A 23,348-nucleotide genomic window follows, 5' to 3' on the forward strand; every position below is an offset into this window, starting at 1 on the left:
ATTAAAACACTTAATATTGTTCAAATAACAATACTATCTAGAACAATATGCAGATAAAATTCAATCTCAGAGTCTCCTTTTCTCTTGATGTTTTTTGAATTGGGAAAAATTCTAATATTCAAATGAATTTCCAAGAGATGCTGAATGGTGGAAATAATCTTACACAAGTGTATTACTGCATTAGCATAGACATACAGACCATGGGACAGACTTGGAACCTAGAAACAAACCCTCAAGCTAAGCAAAGAATTACAGACAGAAATTACAGACCATGGGACAGACTTGGAACGTAGAAACAAACCCTCAAGCTAAGCAAAGAATTACAGACAGAAATTACAGACAGCACATTTCCATGACCGTGATTTTAGTTATGGTTCCTAAAATATGGTGCCAAAGGCATAGAAAACAATGAAAGTTAGAGGCACTGGACCTCAGAAAAAATGAACAACTTTCATGCATCACAGGATATTCTCACAGAAGTGAAAAGACAAGTTAGAGAATGGCAGAAAACATTTGCAAACCATAGGCCTGCTTTGGGTTTAAAGTCCAGAATATGTAAAGGATGCCAATGAAACAATTCAAAAATGGTCCAAGGGGCTTCTCAAGTGGTGCCAGTGGTAAAGAACCCGCTAGCCAATGCAAAACTGGCCCAAGGCTTCCCAGTGGTAAAGAATCTGTTTGCTGGTGCAAAAGACACAGGTTCAATCCCTAATCTAGGAAGATCCCACATGCTGCAGGTCATCTAAGCCCGAGGGCCACAACTGATGGGCCTGTGCTCTCAAGTCGGGGAAGTGCAACTACCTGGACCCAGATGTCACAACTACTGAAGCCCACTTGCCCTAGAGCCTGTGCCAGCAGCAAGAGAAGCCATTGCCATGAGAAGACCACATGCCACAACCAGGGAGCAGCCCAAAAGCCACAACAAGACAGAAGCCAGCGCATCAACAAAGACCTAGCTCAGTGAAAAATAAATTAATAAAAAAAATTTTTAATGGTACACAAACCCGAGCAGACATTTCTCCTAGGAAGACATACACATGGCCAACAGCACGTGAAAAGATGTTCAACATCACTAATGATCAGAAAAATGGAAATCAGAACTACAATGAGATGTCAAGTTACATAGGTTAGAATGGGCTTCATCAAAACAACCACAAAGAATCCGCAATAAAGAGCATGTGGAGAAAAGGGGACTCTCCTGTACTATCGGTGGGAATATAAATGGGTACAACCGCGGTGGAGAAGCATACGGAGGCTCCTTACAAAACGGTATGTAGAACTACCAAATACAGGCATAGACTTCAGAACCCAGAAGTAAACCTTCTATTTTCACTTGATTTCTGACAGAAGTGCTAAGACTGGTCACTGGGCCAAGAACAGACCCAACAAATGGCACTGCGGAACCCAGACCTCACGTGCAAAACCTTGAGGGTAGACCTGACCTCATACCAGGCACAGAAGGTAATGCAACATGAGTCAAGGCCTAAATTTTGGATCTAAGCTGTAGAACTGTAGAAGAAAAAACAGCTGCACATCTCCATGACCTGAATTTGGTTTTGTTTCCTTAAATATGAGACCAGAGTCACAAAAACAATGAAAAATAGATACAGTAGCCTTCAGAAAAAAAAGAAAAATTTCCAGTCATCACAGAACATTTTTAAGAGAGTGAAAAAATAAACTAGAGAAGGGCAGAAAATGTTTGCATACCATAGGCCTGCTGTGGGTTTAATATTCAGAATATGTAAAAGATATCAACAACAGAATTCAAAAATGGACCAAAAACCTAAACAGATGGCCAATGGCACGTGAAAAGATGCTCAATATCACTCATTATTAGAGAAACGGAAATTAGAACTACAATGAGGTATCACATCATACAGGCTAGAACGACCATCATAAAAAATCTACAAAATATAAATCCTGGAAAGGGTGTGAAGAGGGAACTCTCCTACACTATTAGTGGGAATATAAATGTGCACAACCATGATGAAGAAGAATATGGAGATTCCTTAAAAAAACTGTTTACAGAACTACCATGCTGCTGCTGCTGCTGCTAAGTCGCTTCAGTCGTGTCCGACTCTGTGCGACCCCATAGACGGCAGCCCATCAGGCTCCCCCGTCCCTGGGATTCTCCACGCAAGAACACCGGAGTGGGTTGCCATTTCCTTCTCCAACGCATGAAAGTGAAAAGTGAAAGGGAAGTCACTCAGTCATGTCCGACTCTTAGCAACTCCATGGACTGCAGCCTACCAGGCTCCTCCGTCCATGGGATTTTCCAGGCAAGAGTACTGGAGTGGGGTGCCATTGCCTTCTCCATATGATCCCACAAACCCACTCCAAGGCATACATCTGTAAAAACCAGTATTCAAAAAGATACATTCACCCCAGGGTTCACTGCAGAAGAGTTTACAATAGCTAAGGCAGGGAAGCCACCTAAATGTCCATCAACAGAGGACTGGATAAAGAAAATCTGGTATATCTATACAATCGAATACTGCTTGGCCATTGAAAAGAATGAAATAATGCGATTTGCAGCAAAATGGATGAACCTAGAGTTTTGCATACTGAGTGAAGGAAGTCAGGGAAGGAGAAATCTCATGACATCCCCTGTATGTGCAATCTAAAAAGAAAGGATACAAGTAAACTTACTTACAACACAGAAAAGAGACTTAGAGAATGAACTTATGGTTGCCAGGGGCAAAGGACAGGGAGAAGAGATAGTCAGGGAGGTTGGGATCAACATGTACACACTACTGTATTTAAAATGGATAACCAGCAAGGTCCTACTGTATAGCATAGGGAACTCTGCTCAATGTTATGTGGCAGCCTGGATGGGAGAGGATTGGGAGAGATGGATACATGTATATGTATGAATGAGTCCCTTTGTTGTCCACCTCAAACTATGACTCCAATATAAAATAAAAAGTTTAAAAGTAAATACAAATGAATAAATCACTGAAATGCTATTTGCTATAAAATGGATGGACTAGAGATTGTCATACAAAGGAATGTTAAGTCAGATAAAAAGAGAATCATGTGATATCACTTATGTGAAGAATCTAAAAAGATGATTCAAATGAACTTCTTGAGAAACTATAGTTACTAAAGGGGAAAGTGAGAGGGTGGTGGAGAGGAATAAATTAGGAGATTGGGATCAACATATATATACTACTACACATATAATAGATAACTAATAGGGACTTACCTTACAGCCCAGAGAACTCTACTCAATATTCTGTATTAACCTATATGGGAAAAGAATCTAAGACAGAATAGATCTATGTATATGTATAGCTCAGTGGGTGAAGAATCTGTCTGCAATGCAGGAGACACAAGAGACACAGGTTCCATCCCTGGCTCAGGAAGATCCCCTGGAGAAGGGCTTGGCAACCCACTCCAGTATTCTTGCCTGGAGAATCCCATGGACAGAGGAGCCTGGTGGGCTGAAGTCCGTAGGGGTGCAAAGAGTCAGACACGACTGAAGTGACTAAACACATAACTGATTCACGTATCAGTGCTTATTCACTGATTATCTTCAGGTGCCATGTACCAACCGAGATAACATTGTTAATCAACTATTCTCCAGAAAAATTAAAAAATAATATGAGGGCACTTCTCTGGTGGTGCAGTGGGTAAGAATCTGCCTGCCAATGTAGGGGACACGGGTTAGATCCCTGGTCCGGGAAGATTCCACAGGCCGTGGAGCAATTAATCCTGTGCTGCACAATTACTGAGCCCACGTACAACAACTGCTGGAGCCCATGAGCCTAGAACCTGTGCTCTGCAACAAGAGAAGCCCCTCAGAAAGAAGCCTGCTCCCCACAGTGAAGGGTAGCCCCCCTGCTGCAAAAAGAGGAAACCTGCCCAGAAACAAAGACTTAGTGCAACCATAAATAAATGGTTTACAAATAAAGTACAGCATTTCAGAATTCAATCAAGGAGGTGAAAGGCTTCTACCCTGAAAACTCTAAAACATTGCTTACAGAGGACCTAAATAAATGGAAAACAGTCCATATTTGAAGATTAGAACACTAAACAGTGTTCAAATGACAATAGTATCAAGAAAAATACAGAGAGTCAATTTAATCCCAGAGTTTCCTGCTTTGTTGTTCTTTTTTGAATTGGGGAAAAAAATCTAATATTCATATGAAATTCCAAGAGATGCTGAAATAATTTTACAAAAGTGTGCTACTTCATTCACATAGACAGATAGACCATGGAACAGACCTGGAACCCAGAAACAAACCCTCAGGCTAAGCTAAGAACTATAGACGAAAACACAGACACACATCTCCATGCTCTTGGCTTTGCTAATGATTCCTTAAATATGACATCAAAGGCATGGAAAACAATGAAAACTAGATACACTGGTCCTCAGGAAAATGGAAGAAGTCCATGCATCATAGGATATTCTCACGAGAGTGAAGAGACAACCTAGAGAATGGCAGAAAATGTTTGCGAACCATAGGCCTGCAATGGGTTTAAGATCTGGAATATCTAAAGGATGCCAACACCACCATTCACAGTGGTCCAAAAACCTGAACAGGCCTTTCTCTCAAGAAAACATACAAATGGCCAACGGCACATGACGACCTGCTCAACATCACTCATTATTAGAGAAATGGAAATTAGAACTACAGTGAGATATCATGTCACACAGGTCGGAATGGCCGTCATTTAAAAAATCTAGTCAGTGCTGGAGACAGTGAAGAGAAAGGGGAATCCTCCTGAACTATTGGTGAGAATGTAAATGGGCATAACCACTATGGAGAAGAATATGGAGGAATATTAAAAAACCATATATGGAACTATATGCACCCCAGGGTTCATTTTAGCACTGTTTACAATAGCCAAATAATGGAAGCCACCTATATGTCCAACAACAGAGAAATGGATAAAGAAAAAGTGGTACATCCATACAATGGAATATTACTTAGCCATTAAATAGAATGAAATAATGCAATTTGTAGCAACATGGATGAACCTGGAGATTTTCATACTGAATGTAGTAAGTCAGACACAGACGGAAAAATCTTGAATGACATTTCCTATGTGCAGAATCTAAAAAGAAAGAATATAAATGAATTTATTCACAAAACAGAAACAGACTTACAAACTTAGAGAAAGAACTTATGGTTGCCAGAGGGGAAGGACAGGAAGAAGAGATTGTCGAGGAGGCTGGGATGGACATGTACATAGTGCTATATTTAAAATGGATAACCAAAAAGGTCTTACTATATAGCATGGGGAACTCTGTTCCATATTGTGTGGCAGCCTGGATGGGAGGGAATTTGGGGAGTGGGGAGAATCGATACATGTATATGTATGGCTGAGTCCCTTTGCTGTCCACATGAAACTGTCAAAACGTTGTTAACTGGCTATACTCCAATATAAAGTAAAAAGTTTAAAAGTAAAAACAAGTAAATTAATACTGCTATTTTCAGCAACATGGATGCACTGAGAGATTCTCATACAAAGGAACCTTAAGTCAGATACAAAAGAGAAATATCATTTGTATCTCTTATATGCAGAATCTAAAATGATGATACAAATGTAATTTTTCACAAAAGAAACAGAGGCTAAGATACAGAAAACAAACCAATGGTTACTAAAGGGAAAAGATGACACCACCATTATGGCAGAAAGTGAAGAAGAACTAAAGAGCCTCTTGATGAAAGTGAAAGAGGAGAGTGAAAACGTTGGCTTAAAGCTCAACATTTAAGGTCATGGCATCTGGTCCCATCACTTCATGGGAAATAGATGGGGAAACAGTGGAAACAGTGGCTGGCCTTATTTTGGGGGGCTCAAAAATCACTGCAGATGGTGATTGCAGCCTTGAAATTAAAAGATGCTTACTCCTTGGAAGGAAAGTTATGACCAACCTAGACAGCATATTAAAAAGCAGAGACATTACTTTGCCAACAAAGGTCCATCTAGTCAAGGCTATGGTTTTTCCAGTAGTCATGTATGGATGTGAGAGTTGGACTATAAAGAAAGCTGAGTGCCAAAGAATTGATGCTTTTGAACTGTGGTGTTGGAGAAGGCTCTTGAGAGTCCCTTGGACTGCAAGGAGATCCAACCAGTCCATCCTAAAGGAAATCACTCCTGGGTATTCATTGGAAGGACTGATGTTGAAGCTGAAACTCCAATATTTTGGCCACCAGATGCGAAGAGCTGACTCATTGGAAAAGACCCTGATGTTGGGAAAGATTGAAAGCAAGAGGAGAAGGGGACGACAGAGGATGAGATGGTAGATGGCATCACCAACTCAATGGACATGAGTTTGGGTAAACTCCGGGAGTTGGTGATGGACAGGGAGGTCTGGCGTGCTGTGGTTCACGGGGTCGCCAAGAGTCGGACACAACTGAGCGACTGAACTGAACTGAGAGGGTGGCAGGGAGGAATAAACTAGGAGATTGGAATCAACTTATATACACTGCTGCTGCTGCTAATAAGGACCTACTATACAGCACAGGGGCCTCTACTCAATATTTGGTATTAACCTATACTGAAAAGAATCTAAAACAGAGTGGATGTATGTATATGTGTAACTGATTCACTTATCAGTCCTTATATACTCACTTCAGGTGCTGTACACATGAAACTGGTACAATGTTGTTAATCAACTATAGCCCAATAATAATTTAAAAATAATTTTTAAAATCTCAGAATTCAGTCACAGAAGTGAAAGGCTTCTACCCTGAAAACTCTAAAACGTTGCCTAAATTAAAGAGGACCTAAATAAATGGAAAACAACCCATGTTTAAAGATTAGAGCACTTAGCAGTGTTCAAATAACAATACTATCCAGAACAACGCAGATTCAGTTTGATCCCCATTCAATTCAGAGTTTTACTTTTTTGTTTTTCGAGTTGAGAAAAAAAATCTAATATTCATATGAAACTTGAAGAGATGCTGAACAGACAATCTTGCAAAAGTGTGTTACTGCATTAGCATAGATATACAGACCATGGAACAGACTTGGAACCCAGAAACAAACGCTCAAGCTAAGAACTACAGACAAAAGCAGACGCACATCTCCATGACCTTGGCTTTGCTTGCTGCTGCTGCTGCTGCTTATGATTCCTTAAATATGACATCAAAGGCATAGAAAAAAATGAAAATTAGATACACTGGTCCACAGAAAAATGAAAAACTTCCATGGGTCACAGGACATTCTCTGAAGAGTGAAAAGACAACCTAGAGAATGGTAGAAAATGTTTGCAAACCATAGGCCTGCTATGGGTTTAAGATCTGCAATATGTAAAGGATGCCAAACAACACCATTCAAAAGTGGTCCAAAAACCTGAACAGACATTTCTCCTAAGAAGACATACAAATGGCCAATGGCACATGACAACATGCTCAACATTATTCATTATTAAAAGTGAAATGTTAGCCCCTTCAGTTCAGTCGCTCAGTCGTGTCCGACTCTTTGCGACCCCATGAATCACAGCACGCCAGGCCTCCCTGTCCATCACCAACTCCCAGAGTTCACTCAAACTCATGTTCATCGAGTCAGTGATGCCATCCAGCCATCTCATCGTCTGTCGTCCCCTTCTCCTCCTGCCCCCAATCCCTCCCAGCATTAAAGTCTTTTCCAATGAGTCAGCTCTTCACATGAGGTGGCCACAGTATTGGAGTTTCAGCTTCAGCATCCGTCCTTCCAATGAACACCCAGGACTGATCGCCTTTAGGATGGACTGGATGGATCTCCTTGCAGTCCAAGGGACTCTCAAGAGTCTTCTCCAACACCACAGTTCAAAAGCATCAATTCTTTGGCACTCAGCTTTCTTTATAGTCCAACTCTCACATCCATATGTGACTACTGGAAAAACCATAGCCTTGACTAGACGGACCTTTGTTGGCAAAGTAATGTCTCTGCTTTTTAATATGCTGTCTAGATTGGTCATAACTTCCTTCCAAGAAGTAAGCGTCTTTTAATTTCATGGCTGCAATCACCATCTGCAGTGAATTTGGAGCCCAAAAAATAAAGTCAGCCACTGTTTCCCCATCTATTTCCCATGAAGTTATGGGAGCAGATGCCATGATCTTCATTTTCTGAACGTTGAGCTTTAAGCCAACTTTTTCACTCTCCTCTTTCACTTTCATCAAGAGGCTCTTTAGTTCTTCTTCAATTTCTGCCATAAGGGTGGTGTCATCTGCATATCTGAGGTTATTGATATTTCTTCTAGCAATCTTGATTCCAGCTTGTGCTTCTTCCAGCCCAGCGTTTCTCATGATGTACTCTGCATATAAGTTAAATAAGCAGGGTGACAATATACAGCCTTGACATACTCCTTTTCCTATTTGGAACCAGTATCTTGTTCCATGTCCAGTTCTAACTGTTGCTTCCTGACCTGCATATAGGTTTCTCAAGAGGCAGGTCAGGTAGTCTGGTATTCCCATTTCTTTCAGAATTTTCCACAGTTTATTGTGATCCAAACAGTCAAAGGCTTTGGCATAGTCAATAAAGCAGAAATAGATGTTTTTCTGGAACTCTCTTGCTTTTTCCATGATCCAGCAGATGTTGGCTGGATTTGATCTCTGGTTCCTCTGCCTTTTCTAAAACCAGCTTGAACATCTGGAAGTTTATGGTTCACATATTGCTAAAGCCTGGCTTGAAGAATTTTGAGCATTACCTTACTGGAGTGCGAGATGAGTGCAATTGTGCGGTAGTTTGAGCATTCTTTGGCATTGCCTTTCTTTGGGATTGGAATGAAAACTGACCTTTTCCATTCCTGTGGCCACTGCTGAGTTTTCCAAATTTGCTGGCATATTGAGTGCAGCATTTTCACAGCATCGTCTTTCAGGATTTGAAATAGCTCAACTGGAATTCCATCACCTCCACTAGCTTTGTTTGTAGTGATGCTTTCTAAGGCCCACTTGACTTCACATTCCAGGATGTCTGGCTCTAGGTGAGTGATCACACCATCGTGATTATCTGGGTCATGAAGCTCTTTTTTGTACAGTTCTTCTGTGTATTCTTGCCACCTCTTCTTAATATCTTCTGCTTCTGTTAGGTCCATACCATTTCTGTCCTTTATCGAGCCCATCTTTGCATGAAATGTTCCCTTGTTATCTCTAATTTTCTTGAAGAGATCTCTAGTCTTTAGCCCCTTAGTCATGTCCAATTCTTTCTGACCACATGGACTATACCTCAGGTATGTAGAGAGGCACTGCAACCAAACAACACAAATGTAACACAGGTAACTGCAGATAGAAAGTGTCTAGAGTTCAAGACGGAGACGGCAATGGCACCCCACTCCAGTACTCTTGCCTGGAAAATCCCATGGGCAGAGGAGCCTGGTAGGCTGCAGTCCATGGGGTCGAGAAGAGTCAGACACGACTGAGCGACTTCACTTTCACTTTTCACCTTCATGCATTGGAGAAGGAAATGGCAACCCACTCCAGTGTTCTTGCCTGGAGAATCCCATGGATGGGGAGCCTGGTGGGCTGCCATCTATGGGGTTGCACAGAGTCGGACATGACTGAAGCGACTTAGCAGCAGCAGCAGCAGAGTTCAAGAGGTGGGCAAACTTTGGAGCCAGGCACTTATCAGTTCAGTTTTTCTTGGAATTTGAGGACAACAATCGCATCTCACTACAGACCCAACAATGAAATTCATTTCACAGTGAGGCCTCCATTGTCCCCCAGACGCCAAACAGATTCCCCCTGGCCTTGGACTACGGACTGTAACCAACTGAGCAGGACCAATGGGGCCTTCCTGGGACAGAGATTCCTCCATGTCTACTTCCTATCCCTTTGTAGAAAAACTTGATCCTCCAAGGCCTTTCCTGAGTTCCAAAGAATAAATTTAACCCAAGAAGATGTAGAAACCAAAACAGTCAAGCAAGACAAAATAATAATTCAACCATTAAACAAAATCAAGGACCTTTAGTTCATCCTCAAGGATTATAGATAATATTCTGAACCGAATCCTTTGAGCTGTTTGCAGATATTGAAACAGATGAAATGTAAGATGTTTAAGAGATACAGTACAGGGAAGGTCATGACCATTAAGCAAAATACAAGTAGTAAGAGCATTCAGAGATAATAGCACCCCTGCCTGAGGTTTTGTCCTGGCCTGCGGTACCACACCCTCTGTCCACTCTGTCCCCACAGCCAGTGCCCAGTACTGGAGAGGCAGTATAATAACAGACAATGGGTTAATATAGTGTGAAAGTGTTAGTTGCTCAGTCATGTCCGACTCTTTGGGATCCCATGGACTGTAGCCCACCAGGCTCCTCTGAACACAGAATTCTCCAGGCAAGAACACTGGAGTGAGTAGCCCTTCCCTTCTCCAGGTGATCTACTCAACCAAGGGATTGAACCCAGGTCTCCTGCATAGCAGGCAGATTCTTTACCATTTGAGCCACCAGGTAAGCCTAAAATATAATTTAATATAATATAAAGAAAGCTGAGCACCGAAGAATTGATGCTTCTAAACTGTGGTGTTGGAGAAGACTCTTGAGAGTCCCCTGGATTGCAAGGAGATCAAACTATCCCATCCTTAAGGAAATCGGTCCTAAATATTCATTGGAAGGACTGATGCTGAAGCTGGAAATCCAATATTTGGGCCATCTGATGTAAAGAACTGACTCATTGGAAAAGACCCTGATGCTGGGAAAGATTGAAGGGAGGAAGAGAAGGGGACAACAGAGGATGAGATGGTTGGATGGCATCACTGACTCGATGGACATGAGGTTGAGTAAACTCTGGGGGTTGGTGAAGGACAGGGAAGCCTGGTGTGCTGCAGCCCATGGGGTCGCAAAGAGTGGAACGCGACTGAGTGACTGAACTGAACTGACTGAATATAATATAATAAATATAATAGAATAGAATATGTTTTTCTCCAGTGGGGGGCCCAGATTAATTACTTTAGTAGTCTTAGGCGGGGCTAGGTAGAAGACAGGTGAAATCTGTAGGTCCCTTTCTGATCCTATTCCCCATGAGGTAGCAAACTCAAACCACCAGTAACCTGCAAGCTCCAAGGCCATTTTACAGTGTGCTCCCTTGGGGAAGTGAGTTATTGTCCTGACAAATAGTTGGCAGTGGTCCTCTGGTGGTCAAGAGTTGAAGTTGGATTGTGTCGCTGCTTGGTAACAGGGCAGAAGCACTGGGATGTGTCCATGAGTTGAGAAAGCAAGTTTCCTGTCTCTGTAGTTGTTTAAGTCCATTCAGAGCCCAGCAGCAGTGAAACTACCGTTTGTATCAGCCCATTCTTAAACTTCATGGTTGGTAAAATGGCTTCCTTGGTCACTATCGATTTCCATGGAGGGCCGTATGTCATGCACAGCTGTTCTAGACCCCTGAGTAGTGCCCTTTTCCCATTATTCAACTTTTGTAGCACTGCTGATCACATGTGGCCGTTTCATCACACTATATCATTGCTCTGCCCCTTTCCTGAGCTGGGACCAGAAGACCGAGAGTCCTCATATCATCTTGCCACTGCCACTGACTACATCCAAATTGTTCCAGGTAACCAATACACAATCCTGTCCCTGAGTTAATATCCCTAAGACTTACGTCTGTAACTATTTAATAGTGTCAGGGGTATGCTTGTCTTTTCTGACCAGTTAACATTCAAGTATTTGATAGATAATCCAGGTCCTTACATTCTGTCTGTACCCACTAGCTGTCCTCATGCAGTCACATGAGCCATGAGCTGCTACTTTTTAAACTGAAAAGGCTCTGAAGTTAACAGGATAGCATCAGCTTTATGGAAGAGAAAGACATTTTTGTGGTAGTCAGCTGCACAGTGCTCCATTCAAGTGGCAGTCACCCTTACTCCCACAGTTTTCCATTCCTGTCCTTATTTCTTGACATCTCAGCACTCCCAGGAGTTTCTTGGGCTGGCTCGTCAATTGCTGGGCTGCACCCCAGCAAGTGTTGTAGTTGCCCAGCCTCAAGACTAAAGAAAGGGTCTGGAAGTAGTGACAGAAACATCAGTGGTTTATTGGACAGGGGATTTAACACGTCCAAAACAAATGGGTCTGGAGCAACACCCTCATTGTGAGTGGCAGCCAGCAGGCAGGACATGGCAAGTAATGTGAGCTACTATGAGGAAATGGAGGCCACCATTTATAGGGGGAATTGACGTCAGGGTCGTTCATCAGTTACCATGGAAACCAGGAGCTGGGGCACCTCAGGTTCAGGACCATCACAAGGGCAGATGTTTCCCTTTAATAACCTAGCAGTTGGAGACACTCTAGCCTGAGGATTAGAACAGTCACTGGCTGGGGCAGGGGACAGCACGCTCATGTGAGCAGGGTACAAGCAGGACTGGTGGGGCAGCAGATGTACAGGAACAGGAGAACAGCCAGCTCGAGTGGCCTGACCATACAAGCAGACACACAAAAGGCCAAATACTGTATGATTCCTCCAAACATCTAGAATGGGAAAATTCACAGGGAAAGTAAACTAGAGGTTATCAGAGGTTGAAAGAAGAGGGAATGGGGAGTTTAATGGTCCAGGGTTTCCGCTTGGGGTGACAGAAAATATTAGAAATAGAGATATGTTTGTACAACACTGGGAAGGTAATTAATGCTTAAAAGTGGTTAGAATGGGGACATCCCTGGAGGTCCAGTGGTTAGGACTTCATGCTTCCACTGCAGGGGGCAACTTCCAAAAAAAAGTGGTTAAAATTGCAAATTTTACACTATATATTTTTTAGCACGATTAAAATACATACATGGCATTAAAGGGAACTCTAAAAAATTGAGATTAAAGTTTACATTCCATAAAATAATGCTTTAAAGTGTACAACCAGTGGGTTTTAGTATATTCACAAAAATATACTAAATTGATGTATTTTCAGTCATCACCACTCTCTAATTCTAGAACATTTAATCACCTCAAAGAAAAAAAAAAGGTTCATATCCATTAGCAGCTGTTCCTCATTCTTCCTTCTTCCCAGTCTCTGGCACACACTCAATTACTTTGTTTCTATGGGTCACTTATTCTGAAGATTTCACATAAACAGAATCCTACAATATATGGCCTTTTGTGTCTGGTTTCTTTCACTAAAACATAATGTTTTCAAAGTTCATCCACGTTGAAGCATGAATCAGTACTTCAAACTGTTTTCCACAGTGACCAAACCAGTTTGCATTCCTGCCAGCAATGTACAAGGGTTCCAGGTTTTCCACATCCTTGCCAAAACTTATTATTTTCCATTTAAAAAAACTATCTATCTGAGTGGGTGCAAACTGGTTTTTAATTTGCGTTTCTCTGATAATTAATGATCTTGAGCATCTTTTCATGTGTTTGTTGGCCATTTGCATGTCTTTGGGGAAATGTCTATTTAAGACCTTTTGCCCATTTAAAAAAATGTTCTAAAATGTATTATTTATCTTCATGTTTGGCTGCGCTGGGTCGTCATCGCTGCTTGAGGGCTTTTTCTGGTTGTGGGGAGCAGGGCCCACTCTCTGGGTGCAGTGCTCAGGTTTCACACTGTGGTGACCTCTCTTGCTGTGGAGCACTGGCTTCCGGGCACATGGGCTTCAGCAGTTGCAGCACAAAGGCTCAGTGCTTGCAGCTCCTGGGCTCCAGGGCACAGGCTCAAAAACTGTGGTGCACAGGCCCAGCCACTCCACAGCATGTGGAATCTTCCGGACCAAGCACTGAACCCAGGTCTCCTGCATTGGCGGGGTGGATTTTTAACCACTTAACCACCAGGGAAGTCCTGTTCACGTTTGAATTGTCTTTTTTTTTTTCTTCTTGAGTTGTAAGAGTTCTTGATACATTCTGGATAAATGGACCCTTCTCAGGTCATTTAGGTCTTTGATCCATTTTGAGTTGATTTTTGTACATTGTGTTCCTTTGCGTAAGGCTAGCCAGGCAAAGAGGAGGATTAAGACTCATGAGTGTCACCCCACCCCATGTTCTCTCCACAGACACTGAGAACTCTGGGCCAGAGGTTCCCAAACACTCACCTGTGCCAGTCACAGATACTTACAGCCTCAGAATCAATTGGGCAACTTCCAAAATTCAAATATTCAAATGCTCCAAATTCTAATGCAGGACCTCTAGGAAGGGCCCAAGAATCTGTGTTTTACCAGGTTCCCCAGGGGTTCTGCTGTGCATCCAGGTCTGGGAGCTGCTGGGGCTGGCAAGTCTTGATCACTTTAACCCAGTGCGCTTTCTTCCTGCCCTCTGCTGTACCAGGCTGTGTGTTTCTAGGGTGGCGTTCGGACATGGATCCCTGTTCCAGATGACCCATCCCAAAAGACCCATAAAATCCCCTCTCTTTCAAGTCTTTCTTTCATCTCTTCCCTCCTTCCCTCTGCTTGCCATATTTATAGCTCTTAAATCTCTCTTCTTATAGGAAGTCTTCCTGGCTAGCCTCTACATACTCTTTGATCACAGATATTCATAGTCATTTTGAAATTATAGAAATAGAATTTCTATAAATTATAAAGAGTATGATACAGGACTTCCCTGGTGGTACAGTGGGTAAGAATCTGTCTGCCAATGCAGGGGACAAGGGTTCAATCACTGGTTCTGGAAGATTCCACATGCCACGGAGCAGCCAAGCCCATGCCCCACAACTACTGAGCCCACACTCTAGAGCTCGTGTGCTGCAGCTGTTGAAGCCCTAGAGCCTGTGCTCTGCAACAAGAGAAGCCTCTGCAATGAAAAGCCTGCACACCTCAGTGCAGAGCAGCCACCACTCCTGTGCGTAGCAACGAAGACCCAGTGCAGCCAAAAAAAAAAAAATTTTTTTTAAAACCACTTTTATAAAATAAGAGTATGGTATGGGTTACACTACAGGTAATATTGTTATAGTATATATATTATCATATACATATTTTTTATCATATTACAATCTTTAATTACAGGTATTTAGTCCCAGTGCATAGATATATGAGTTAAGCATGATGTGGTAGAGCTGAGAAGGCCCATCTAGTCTCTTAGTTCATCGCTTCTCCATTTTTCAGAAGGGGAAATTGAGGCCAAGGGGCATAGATAATAGGGCTCAAATGACTTTAAGGACCCTTGGCGCCCACATCCCTTGCTCACTTGGCTGTAAGCTCACCCAGGACTCACCCACCCAGTTCTCTAACTGCCTGACTCATAGCAGCCTGTGGTCTAAGTAGGGGAGGCTGAGGCCAGTCCTCAATGGTTTGCCCAGCCCCCATCCAGCTTCCAGCCTTTACATGAGGGCCACGGCCATCTACACAGCTGGAGTCAGTTATCCAGATGTTTATGGGTCTTTGCCTCTGGTGTTTATAGTTCCGCCTTTGGGTCTGCTTTGCATCCCGCTCTAATTAGAACAATACCCCAGAAGGCGGTATGAGGGGGGAACCACTGGATGGAGAGCCGTGGGCTGGACCTGTGCCCTGGCTTCTGCCTAGCATCCATTTAACAAGGTCTTTGGGCCTCTTTCAAGGACGCAGGAAGGACAGCAAGATGGTGCCAATTAAAAGTGGACGAGAAAGCAAACACAGAGTAGGAGGAGAAAGGAGAGGCAAGAAAAAGGCTAAAGATGCAGGCTACCACGACTCCAGCGCTTCACACAGGCAAAGCCTTGGGCCAAATCTTTCCTTTTAAGAAAATATATTTTTTAATCACAGAAGTTATAGATGTCCATTGTGGAAAAGTGAGAGCATATAGACAAATCAGAAGAAAACAAAGATGTCTATACCTATGACTCTGGAATAATCACTGTTAACATTTTAGGACTTTTCCTTTCTGATGTATAAATTCATTTTGTAGAAATGAGAATATACCAACATTCTATTTTGCTTTTCAATCATAATAAATTGTCAGCATCTTTTTGTTGTTGTTTAGTCTCTCAGTTGTGTCCAACTCTTTGCTACCCCATGGACTGTAGCCTGCCAGGCTTCTCTGTCCGTGGGATTTCCCAGGCAAGAATACTGGAGTGAGTTGCCATTCTCTTTTTTAGAGGATCTTCCCAGACTCAGGGATCGAACTCATGTCTCCTGCATTGACAGGTGGATTCTTTACCACTGAGCCATCAGGCAAACCTCATCAACATCCTTACATGTTACTAAATATTTTCCTACTATTAACATATCAAATTGTCTCATTTCCATTTTCATCGAGATACATGATTGTTGGCAAAAGAATAGCAGTCATCAGTGAAGTGCACAAAATCTAAAGCATAAGAGTCTCTCTTTTCTGGGTCCCTGGGCTAACACTTCTAACTCTTTGGTGGGCTTCCTTCACAAGCTCTCCTATGCACATTATAAAGCTGTATTATAGTTTATTTAAATGATCCCCTTGCTTTGAACACTGAGGTTAGGTACCCAGCTGTGGCTTGAAGCCCATGGGCAGCCAGTATGGTCAGGGAATCTTCCTAGGACCAAAAGCAGATGAGTTTCTCTCAGAAAATCCCATCAGCGTATCATAATGAATAATGTCCTCCACACCATGCTGGCAGGAACCACAGGAACAAGTTCCACTGCTCTGTTTCCTTGGGAATTCACGTTTGCTTTTATTTTTCAAATTAATGTAAGTAATACACATTCAATTGCAGGGAAAAAAATGTAAATACAAGCACGCCAACCTAAGAAAATTGAAATGACTCATAATGCACTTTGTTGTCTCTAATCATAAAAGCTAATGTTTATTGGACGCTTGCTCTGTGCTAGTCTCACTGTGCTAAGGGCCTGCACACATCACAGAGGCGGTGTCGTTCATCTTACAGAGGAGGCAGCCTGGCTTTGAGGTTTGGTGCCTTGTCCATCATCCCCTGGCTACAGGGTGGCAGTGTCTGCCTTCGGACCAGGCCTTGTAGCTTCCGAATCTACACTCTTACACCATACCTCCTGCTTCCTCTACATGTCTGCCTGAAGGTTTTCTTCTTCAGCTTTATTTTTCTGACCATCTCCTGTATCATTAAATATTCTTGGAATTCAGTTTTGTGAATGTCCCACTCTTTAATTGTTGACTGTGTTAAATCTTTAGTATCGTAAACACAGCCACTTGAGCATTTTTGGAGCTTAACCCTTGAGCACATCTGCAGTTATGACCACAGAGCTGTTTTCTCCAACTGCCCTCGCTGACCAATCACAGCAACGGGCATGAGGGTGAGGGTGAGGGGGGACACTAGTGAGATATGAACACCAGCTGTTGGCTCTGTCAGCTCACCTGGAGGGAGATGTCCTACTCTACGGAGCAGACAAAAGGGACGGCTCATCTTAAAACTGTCCTCCAGAAGTGGGTTCTCAGCAGAGCTCAGAGAACCACTGAAAGGCTAAGAGCTAGAAATGACTCCCCTGTAGCCACATCAATACAGCCCCCTCAATTTCCCAGATGGTTGAGTCAGAAGAGGAACAGAGAAAACCGATCTAAGGGAGTGGGTGGGCATCTTCAACAGAGGGGAAAGGAAGCTCTCGTTTCTCTGGGGAGACTGATTTGGAGTTTGGAGCCCGGCCCATAGAACAGTTCACAAGGCCCCAAGGCTTTGTTCCCAACCCTCTGAAAAGTGGGGAAGGTGTGTCTCAGAGCCCAGTGGGGCAGATGGGGCATCTGGTCTACCTGGGTGCTTGGCTGAGTCTTGAAGGACTGGTCAACCTGGGTGGGAAAAGGAGAGGTTCCAGGCAGGTGAAAACAGGAACGAAGACTGGAGGAGAAGGACAGAGGGCCAAGGGCTGCCAAGGAGCTGAAGGCCTTAGTCTGGAGAGTGGGAGTGGGGGCGGGGGTAAGGGAAGAGGGGTGATGAAGCTGGAGACTTTTGGCAGGTAGGTCCTTGGGGCCTTATCTAAGGTATAAGGAGTCTGCACTTTATCCCGACGGTGGCAGGACTGCCATCCTGGTTTGGTACAAAAACACAGGTTTGTGCCTCCCCCCGATACTCCCATCTCCCCTCTGTTGTAAAATGCCCAGGAGCTGCTCCACCGTGCCAGGTGCTGGGCGGGAGTGTGGAGGAGAACATGGGTCCTGGAGCCTCTAGACAGGGCCAGAGACCCTCAGGGAAGGCGCTCTCAGCTCCCATGGCAGGTCACCCCACGCCGGCCGCCCTGCCACAGGTGGTGTGGCAACAGGAGCCTAGTCCCTGGAGCCTCGCGTCCAGCTCTGCCTCTCCCAGCTGTGTGGCTACAGCCTGGCTGTTTACCTTTCTGGATGAGTTTTGCTGCATGTATAATGGAAACATTAATAGGAGGAGGAGGAGAATCAAGTAAGATGCTGCATGTAATGCACAGAGCACAGCACCCAGAAAGTGCTCAATATGTGTTAGTAGTTCAGTCGTGTCCAACTCTTTGCAACCCTGTCCATGGCTCCACTGTCCATGGGATTCTCCAGGCAAGAATACTGCAATGGGCTGCCATTTCCTTCTCCAGGGGATCTTCCCGACCCAGGGATCGAAGCCAGGTCTCCTGCATTGCAGGCAGATTCTTTATCATCTGAGCCACCTGGGAAGCGCTACGTTCATTATTCCCATCCTGTCTGCCATAGAGGAGGGAGGCCAGCCACCCCTTGCTTGCCTGCCTCCTTCATGAAGCTGACGTCTGCTTCTCTAGCTTGCTTGGTGAGGTATTTTCAAGTGTGAGGGGAGCGGATGGAACCACAGAGGTGGCTGTAGCTCTCCCCTGTTCACAAAGAAAGTCATGATGGAGACCAGTCCCCTTGCTCCAAGCTGGGGCCCTTTCCCTTCCCCCATTAAATTGAGTATGTGAGCCCCCTGGCCCCCTGATAGGCTGGACTCTAGGAGCAAAGTGCACACCCTGTTCCAGGCCGTTTCTCCATGCTAAGCTCCATCTCACTGAAACCCCTCAGGTCCGGGAAGAGACTCTGTTACTCCCCCTCTACATGGAGGGTGGCGCCAGGCCCAGAGAGCTTCTGTGCATTGCTCGGACTGAGCCTGTGGGTGGCAGGGCCAGGACGCCTCCCTTCTCTGTCTGACCACAGGCCCTGGCTCTTAACAGAGGTGCAGCCTGTCCCCCCAGCCCAGCATCCCCCCGAGGTCCCCTCACATGCCTCCCTCCCCGAGGCTGCCCACCTGGCCCGGCCTGTGCAGAGGTGAGCCCTGCCGGGCTCTCACAAGGCGCCATTCATCCAGGCAGACTGCTGATGGAAACCATGTGTGGTGCGGCCGGCCAAGGTGGCGGCAGCTCCGGAAGCCAGGCCTGGCCGGGGGCCTGGGGGCCCTGGGAGGGTTGGGGGAGGAGGTCCAGCTGACCCACAGGCCTGTCGGGCTGCAGGGAGCTCCGGGCAGGACTGACCTCCCCCTCCTAGGCACACACCAAAGGGACTCTGAGCTGGGGCCCTGACTCCTGCACCTCAACTGGGGATGTGGGGGGCAGAGAGGCCCCCTCCAGGTGCAGATGGGGAGCACCTTGGGGCCCTTCCAACTGGGCAGGGTTCTGTTACTGAGGATGGTGTGCTCGTGTGTGGCTGTGTGTGTGCTGACACCCAAGAAGGGTGTCCTGAGCCCTTGGGCCCATGAGCACATCAGGGTTTCCATAAAGCACATTGGTGCAGTGGTTAAGACCATGGGCTCTGAAAGCTCACAGGCTTGGGTCTGAATTCCACCTCTGCTGCTTCCTGGCTGTATGACCGGAGACAAGCTGCCCAGCCTCTCTGATCTCTGCTCCTCATTCGCCAAAGGAGGCCTGGGGCCTGGTCAGAGGGCCGGAGCAAAGACACACTGGGGAGGGGGCAGGTGGTGTGGGGTCGGGGTTGGTTCTGGGCCCTAGCCCCCAGCTCCAGGGCCCCTGAAATCATTTTAGCCCTGACTCCTGACCTGACCTTTCTGGGAACTGGGAGGGTGCTAAGTGTGGGTGTCTGGGTCTCTTCTGAGGCCCAAGGTGCCAGATAGTGAGGGTGAGTGGGGAGCATTGGATCGCCAGCCGATGTGAGGTGCGGCTGAACTAGCCACCCCCTCCTGGGCCAAGAACAGAGCTGGGCATTGTTCACAGGGCCTCCTCCTTGGCACTGAGGCACCCACAGGAAGGGGTGGGAGGGCCAGGCCACGGCCAGCACTGACCACAGGCTTGGCTGAGCTGGGACCCTTCGGGGCCTTGGTGTCCCAGAAGGCACCCTGGTTTCGCAAGGAATGCACGTTCTACTGGGCGCCTCAGGCCTCATCCCGCCTGAGGTCGCGGGAGACAGACACTTTGAGGGCACTTGGTCCTGGCTGAGTGTCTCTCATGGATACCCTTGAGACATCCCCAAGGATTAGACTTGGCCGGGAATACAGCACCCAGAGATAGGGGGCCCCAGACCCCACCCTCTCCTCCAAGGACAAACCTGGAAGAGCCCTGTCCCCACCGACACAGGACAATGCCGAGGCCAGAGAGGAGGGGTGCCCGTATCACATGGCCCTCAGGGGTGGACACCCAGCATTTTCCTCTGGGGTGGGAGCTTCGGTGAGGGGGAGTGAGCAGATGGCTGTTGTGAGGAGGAGGACCTGAGCTGATATGGAACATCCCTCCACTTCCCAGCTGAGAGTCTGGCGCAGCCACATACCCTCCTTAAAGCTCCAGTTGCTTCTACAGCAGAGAACAGGATCCACCGCATAGGGCTGGATGAGTACTTTTCTGATGCAGACCCTGAGAGTGGCGGCACCATGTGCTGGAGGGAGCCTGGGTTCAAGCTCCCAGCTCCTCCTCCTCAGCTGGGTGAGCTTGGGCAAGTCATTTTCTTCTAGAATTAAAGAGTTTGAAAAATCTTCCAAATTGGTTTGTTAGAGAAACAAACCAGCTGACTTGGACTTGGCATTACATCTGGCCCTAATGGTCAGCTTTATGTGTCAACTAGGCTGGCTGCAGTCCCCCGTTATTCAGTCAAATACTAGGTGTTTCTGAAAGGGTATCTTGTAAATGCAATTAAAGTACATAATCAGTTGAGTTTAAGTAAAGGAGATCGGGGGGCTTCCCAGGTGGCATTAGTGGTAAAGAACCCACCTGGCAATGCAGGAGACATAAGAGACGTGGGTTTGATCCCTGGGTCAGAAAGATCTCCTGGAGGAGAGCATGGCAACCCACTCCAGTATTCGTGCTTGGAGAATGCATGGACAGAGGAGCTTGGTGGGCTACAGGCCATAGGGTTGCAAAGAGTCGGATTGAAGCAATTTAGCACACAGTCAAGGGAGATTATTTTAGATAATCTGGGTGGTCCTGACTGGATCAGTTGGTAAGCCTTAGTAGCAGAGCTAAGGCTTCCTTGAAGAATATATTCTACTTGTGCCTGAGAGTTCTATCTTGCCCTTCCTGACAGACAACCTGTATTACAAAGGGTTCTCCAGAGAAACAGAGCCAATAGAATGTATACATACGGATACCCACAAGTAGTGTTGGTAAACTCAGGAGAGGTGATGGTATAGTTCCACCTTGAGTCTAAAAGCCTGAGAACCAGGAGAGCCAATGTTAGTTTGAGCCGAAAGGCAGGAAAAAGCTAACATCTTAGTTCAAAGACTGTCAGGCAGAAAGAATTCTCCCTTACTCACTAGAGCATCAGTCTTTTTATTCAGACTTTCAACTGATTAGATGAAGCCCACCCACATTAGGGAGGGCTGTCTGCTTTACTTGGTCTACTGATAAAAATATCAATTTCATCCAAAACCATCCTCAGAGAAATGCTCAGAATAATGTTTGGCAAAATATCTAGACACAAGATCAAGTTCACATGAAATTAACCATCACCTATGGATTTCATGGTTGCCTAGCCAGCTTCTACAGTTGTGTAAGCCAGTTCCTTGCAGTAAATCTCTTAATATGTTCCTCCTACTGGTTCTGTTTCTCTGGTTGAACCCTGAGAAACTATTTAATAGTTTTAATATTTAATAGTTTTAACTATTTATTTAAATATTTAATATTTAATAGTTTTAACTATTTAATAACAAATAGTAAATTAAAATAAGAATAGTAGTTATTATCATCAACGTCTTTGAGAATTCCCTAGCCGTGGGCTTGCATATTGTAGGCTCTTGGCAAATGTCATGGAGCCCTGTCTTAAAGGGAGCGTAAGTCATGTCAGTTTCTTTCATGACTCGAAAGGAGCCCAAGCAGCAAGGACAAGTCCCTTCCCAAGCCCTCAGCAATGAGCAGCTCCACAGCCCCAAACCATAACCGGGCTGGCATCTATGGGTGCCAAGGCCACATACATAGCTCCACCAGAACCTCTACCGAACACTTCACTTATTAACTAATTTAATCCTCGTAACAGCCCTGTGAAGCAGCCACTGTAATTCTCCCCATTTTACAGAAGGGAAAACTAAGTCACAGGGAAGCTCATGGTGTACACAAGATCCCAAAGCCAGGAAGTAAAGGATCAGAGGCCCAACCTAGACCACACTCTTCCCCTGCTGCTTTCAGGACAGCACAGGACGTGCCACCTCTAGAAACTAAAAGAGGTTTTGGAGTGAGAGTGTCAGGTTACTTTTATGTCTTCCCTCTTTACAAGATGCTAACGTGGGTCTGCTTGAACTTTGATCTCTGTTTGAATCCCAGCTTTGACCCTTCAATGCTTGATTCATCTTTGGATCCTGAGTATTTGGCGCAAGGAAATGGCAACCCACTCAAGTATTCTTGCCTAGGAAATTCTATGGACAGAGGAGCCTGGGGGGCTACAGTCCATGGGGTCGCAAAGAGCTGGACACGACTTGAAGCAATGTAGCACACGTATACAGGTGTCCAATAAATATTAATTATTACTCCTTTTTTCTGGACCTCAGTTTTCTCAGTTATACAGTGAGGTTCCTGATATATTCCTTGAGCTTTTAGGTGTCCAACTGATTTCCCTCTTTCTCATTTTTAATTTGTCACTTACTTATACCGCATTATGCCACCTGATGTGAAAAGCCAACTCACTGGAAAAGACCTTGATGCTGGGAAAGACTGAAGGCAAAAGGAGAAGGGGGCAGCAGAGGATGAGATGGTTAGATGGCATCACCAACTCAATGGACATGTATGTAAGCAAACTCCGGGACATGAATTTAAGTGAAGGACAGGGAAGCTTGGCATGCTGCAGTCCAAGGGGTCACAAAGAGTCAGACACAACTGAGCAACTAAACAAAAAGAACAACCTACTTACACATACACTCTTCTCTCCTGACACCCCTACCCTCACCGCTGATTGGCGGGGGGCGGGGAACAGAGGGAAAGGCAGCCTGAAAAGGAAGGGGAGATGCGGCACAGAGAAGAGAGGGGTGAAGGCCGGGACGTCTGCTCTGGCCTCTTCTCTCAGCGTTGTACTGGAGATTCTAACAAGACAATCACACAAGAAAAAGAAATCAAAGGCATCCAGATTGGGAAGGAAGATGTAAAACATGTCATGCAAATGACACGATCTTGTATCTAGACTAGCCCCAGGAATCTACTAAAAACCATTAGAACTAATGAATGAGTTCAGCAAGTTCGCAGGACACAAATCAATCTA

This window comes from Bos indicus, chromosome 7 (assembly GCF_029378745.1).
Source record: "Bos indicus isolate NIAB-ARS_2022 breed Sahiwal x Tharparkar chromosome 7, NIAB-ARS_B.indTharparkar_mat_pri_1.0, whole genome shotgun sequence".
Lineage (NCBI taxonomy): Eukaryota > Metazoa > Chordata > Mammalia > Artiodactyla > Bovidae > Bos > Bos indicus.